The sequence below is a fragment of the Delphinus delphis genome, chromosome 15, assembly GCF_949987515.2.
Source record: "Delphinus delphis chromosome 15, mDelDel1.2, whole genome shotgun sequence".
Classification (NCBI taxonomy): Eukaryota; Metazoa; Chordata; class Mammalia; order Artiodactyla; family Delphinidae; genus Delphinus; species Delphinus delphis.
The window spans coordinates 5981500-5987036 of NC_082697.1; positions in this window are offsets into that span (position 1 = coordinate 5981500).

The following is a 5537-nucleotide window of genomic DNA, read 5'->3' on the forward strand; positions in this document are numbered from 1 at the left end:
CCAGCAAGCAGGCTCTGGATAGAGATGACATTTTGATTTAACGCCAGTCATTAATTACTAGTTCTGTGCTGGGCCTTCTCCACGGAGTCTCTCATTTTACCCTCCCACATGTGTATGAAGTGAGCCTAGCATTGTTCCCATTTTACAGATGGGGAAGTGGAGACTTAAGGAGACCAAATAATAATACTAATACCGGGACTTCCCTGGTGGCGCAGTGGTTAAGAATCCGCCTGCCAATGCAGGGGACACGGGTTCGAGCCCTGGTCTGGGAAGATCCCCCATGCTGCGGAGCAACTAAGGCTGCGAGCCACAACAACTACTGAAGCCCATGCGCCTAGAGCCCATGCTCCGCAACAAGAGAAGCCACTGCAACAAGAAGCCCACGCACACCAACGAAGAGTAGCCCCCGGTCACCGCAACTAGAGAAAGCCCGCATGCAGCAAGGAAGACCCAATGCAGCCAAAAATAAATAAATAAATAAAATTTAAATTAATAATAATACCATGTCTCATTAAACCGAAGACATTCTATAATTTTATGTGCCACACTAAGAAAAAAAATACACCCAGCTATCATTGTAAGACAGTATTGACTATAAGATGAATCTTGGTTCTAGAGACGTTAAGATATGCCTCTAGAAAACCCACGGCTAAATGCAGTGTGGTACCTGGGTCAGGTCCCAGAGCAGGAAGAAAGCACGTTAATGGAAAAACTGGTGAGGTCCAAGTAGTTAACAGTATTGTACCAACGTTAGTGTGTTCGTTTTGACAAACGTACCGTGGGTGTATAAGACGTTCATATTAGGAGAAGCTAGGTGAAAGGTAGAGGGGAATTCTTTCCACTATCTTTGCAACTGTTTTGTAAATCTAAAATTATTCTAAAATACAGTTTACTTTTTAAAAATTAATAAAATATGGTAAGAGCTAACACTGATACAGTACTCATGCCTGGGCACTAGTGTGGTATCGATAAAAGGGCAACACACAGACCAATGGAACCGAATACAGAGTCCAGAAAGGGATCCACACATACAATGTCAACTGATTTTCAACAATACTGTCAAGGCAATTCAATGAAGAGGGGAAAGTCTTTCAACAAATGGTGCTGGAACAATCGCACATCTATATACAAAAAATGAACCTCAATCCATACCTCACACTACATACAAAAAATAAGTTAAATGGAACATAGGTCTAAATGTGAAACCTAAAACTATAAATCTTCTAGAAGAAAACACTGGAGAAAATCTCTGTGACTCTGGATTATGCACAGGCTTTTTTTAGACAGAACATGAAAAACAGAAACCATAAATAAAAAAATTGATAAATTGGCCTTTAATCAAAATTTAAAGCTTCTTCTCTTCAAAAGGCACTGTTACAAAAATGAAAAGACAAGCCACAGATTGGGACACTACAGTTGCAAAAGATACATCTTATAAAGGACTGGCAACCAGAATCTATAAATAACTCTCACAACAGAACAATAAGAAAACAAGAGACTCCATTAGAAATGGGCAAAATATGTGAACGGACACGTCACCAAAGAATATATGTGAATGTCCAAATTAACACATGAAAAGATGCTCAATATCACCAGAATGACTAAACAAACAAAACAACCCACCTGACAACACCAAGTGCTGACGAGGTTGTAGAACAACCAGGACCCTGTCACACTGTTGGAGGGAAGGCAAAACTGTACAGCCACCTTGGAAACCATCGTAGATCTATCCTCCATATTTACCCAAGATAAATGAAAACATACGTTTACACAAAGTCCTGTATGTGAATGTTTATAACAGCTTAATTCATAATCGCCCAAAACTGGAAACAAACTAAATGTCCATCAACAGGTGAAAGGATACACTAACTGGTGTATCTATACAACGGTAAACTATTCAGCAATAAAAAGGAACAAACTACTGTACACACAGCAGCATGGACGAATTTCCACTGCATTGTGCTCAGTGAAAGGAGCCAGACTCAAAAGTTAGCTACTGTACGTTCCCATTTCTGTGACATGCTACAGGAGGCAAAACTATAGGGACAGAAGAAGATTATTAGTTGCTAAGGGTAGGGGTAATGCTTGACTAAAAAGTGACACGAGGAAACTTTTAGGGATGATGGAAATGTTGTATAGCTTGGTTGTGATGATGGTTACACAACGGCATATGTTGCAAAATTCGTAGGCCTGTACACCTAAAAAGGGTGGATTTTATTGTTTGTAAATTATGCCTCAATAAATCTGACTTTAAAAAGAAAAGTAAGATCCATCTCATAATTGTGTGTTATTTGACCCATGTAATTTGGGGGGGGTAAATTTGAATTCATTATCATCATTTAAAAATCAGCAGATTTCATCGAAAACTGTCTCTATCCACTTTTTTTGGATAAATCTGAGGCTCTGCTAACACTGAGCTCCTCTTTTTCATATGACGAGTATCAGCTAGATCTGATTTGTAGGCAGCTGGAGACAGAACACGAGTTCCCCCGTCTGCCGCAATCCCCACCACTCCCTATTGCCTCTCTGCCTCTGAAGCCTACCTCATGCATTTAAGGACACCTGTTCATGGGCATGTAAGTGTGTGATTCTTGCTTTAAACCTTGCATTCATGATGGCTTCATTAAAAGAAAAACAAGGGACTTCCCTGGCAGTCTAGTGGTCAGGACTCAGCGCTTTCACTGCAGGGCCCGGGTTCAATCCCTGGTTGGGGAATTAAGATCCACAAGCTATGCAGCACAGCCTAAAAAAAAAAAAAAAAAAAAAAAACGCAAAACAAAAAAGCTCCATAACATAGACTGCTGGATGCCTTCCCATTATCCAGCTTCCTTCCTCATCTCAAACAGAAATCCTGAATCATCAAAGCCTGAGACGAGTTTGGCTGAAGGACCACATTTTGATGCCTCCTTTGCAAAGTGTGTGGCCAATGTTATATAAGCAGAAGTCAGCGGGTGTGGCATCCGTGAGAGTTCTTTAAGGGGCTGACTCAGTTGGAAGGTAGCCCTTTTGCCACTCCCCATTCGTCATTCTTCTTGACTGGTATATGGATATGATGGCTGGAGCACCAGCAACCATCTTGGGACTGAAGGGAAAGGCCAAAGGAAGCACAGCCACCTCGGCTCTGGTACCAGGGAGCCTGTAACTGAATGCCAGCAACTGCCCGCCCCTGGGGATTAAGTGGGAAAATAAAGTTGACCCTAATTTCTAACTGATACAGTAGTAAAAGTTAATGGTGCTTGCTGTGTCCCAAGGATGATTCTAAGACTTTTCATATAATAACTCAATCTCTGCCACAATCTCATTAGGTAGGTGCCCATTTTACAGATGATGCTTACCCATTTTACAGTCCTTACCCATTTTACAGATGAGACAACCAAGATGCAGAGCCCAAGGTCACACAACTAACAAGTGGCTTGAGCCAGAAGTTTAACTGTAGCCCTCTGGGTGCAGAACTCACGTTCAGGATACTTAAGTCTAGCCATGGTGAAACAGGAAAAACTGGTACAGCTAAGGGTCAGGAGCCCAGGTGCCCATTTGGGTGTCCCAATAAGCTGCACTGTCACCATGTCACATGCTCTCTCATTTCCCCCCTATGGTGACGGGGCTGATCATCCGGGCTCTTATGAGGCTGTTATGAGGCTCCTCTGAGTTCCCAAATTTCAACATTTTAAAAAATACCAGGATCAGTGCAACTAGGAAGCATTATTCTCCTTAAACCTCATTAAGCACAGCAGAAATGTGAAGCTCTTTTCCTGCCACACCCCTGCCAACGTAAGGTCCTCTGAGGGATGGTCCACACCCTCTTTCAAACACATTTGCTCCTGGAAATCCCAGTTCCACCAAACCCACGAGAAGACTGGCCATAGAGAATTTCCTGCATAAGCAGGGAAGACAAGCTCTGCTGACATTTTTTGAATCCCTAAATCCAGCCAATCCTGAACCCCCCAAATTAAAAACATGGGTCCAGAGTTATTCAGACCCAGGCTCAAAACCAGCACCTGCTACTTATCAGCTGTGTTATGTGGTGTGACGGTCAACAGCCATCCCCCTTCTTCTAATAACAGCATCTGACTTGCTTTGGAGAAACCATTCCCCTTTTACTTTTGGTCCATGTGGCATGCGGGGTTTGACCTTATCCCCTGGAACCAGGCCAGACCAGTCACAATGACTGGGTCATAAATGGGTACATGACCAAGCTGGACCAGTAGGAGTCAGCCCGGGGGTCTGGTTGGGTGCTTTGTCTGCCGAGTTTGCCAGGCTAGAAACTGCATCTAGAGCTGCTGGTGGCTAAGAAGGGGGGCATTGTGGAAATCAGGGTCAAGGGACAGACACAGATTCTCCCCATGTCCCTGAAGCACCCAGGGGCTGACTTTTCAGTGTCATAAGCCAATGTATTCCTTCTTTGTTTTTTTTTCCCTTCCAGTTTTATTGAAATATAAATGACATACAACCCTGTACAAGTTTAATGTGTACCACATAATGGCTTGACATATGTATACATTGCAAAATGATCACCACAGTAAGTTAAGCTAATGTCCATCACCTCATATAGTTACAAAACTTTTTTTTTCCTTTGTGATGAGAACTTTTAGGATCTACTCTCTTAATAATTTTAAAATGTACCATCGGCAGTGCTGACTATAGTCACCCTGTTATACATGACCTCCCCAGGGCTTATTTATCTTACAGCTGGAAGTTTGTAACTTTTGACCACCTTCATCCATTTTCTCCACCCCCTACCCCCCACCTCTGGCAACCACCAATCTGATCTCTTTTTCTGTGAGTTTGTTTTTTGTAGATTCCTTATATAAGTGAGATCATACAGTATTTGTCTTTTTCTGTCTGACTTATCTCACTTAGCACAATGCCCTCCAGGTCCGCCCAAGCTGTCACCTTCTTTTGTTTGCTTAACCCCGTGAGGGTTCACTTTCTGTCACTTGCAGCCAAGAGTCCAGACTTGGATGACATCCTGCCACTCAGCTAGACACCAACCGCCTCTTCAGTAGCATGTGATTTCACAAGCTCGCTGACAAGTCTGCTGCAGACTCTTTAGAGGCTGAGCTTCAGCTCTCCTCGCTGGAGGTAGGGATGAGCTAGCTGTGCCCAGGAGGCTCCTTCTCATAATCCCCAGAGGAAGGTTAAGGACCTATTTCCGCAACATCAAAGCAGAAATTGCAACTAAATGTGTCGGATTTTGCCGGAGGAGATTCCTCAACAGGCAGAAGCACCGAACTTCCAAGCAGCAAACCTCCCTCCTGTAAGAGGTCACTGTGCACACAGACCTGACCAGATGGGCTGCCACTCACTGATACATGGGCCTTTTCAGGTGCTGAATAGGACTCCTTTATTCAAGGCCCTTTAAGGAAGACACACCCTTTTTCTCCTGGCTGTGCCCTTACTTGGATGAAGTCCCTTGGCCAGCTTCATAGATAGAGCAGCAAAGGATTGTTCCTGTAACCTGGCCCAGCTCTGCTGGGGACAGAAGGAGACATGACAACTTGTGAGCTCCATTATAGCCCATGATGACCAAGTTCCAG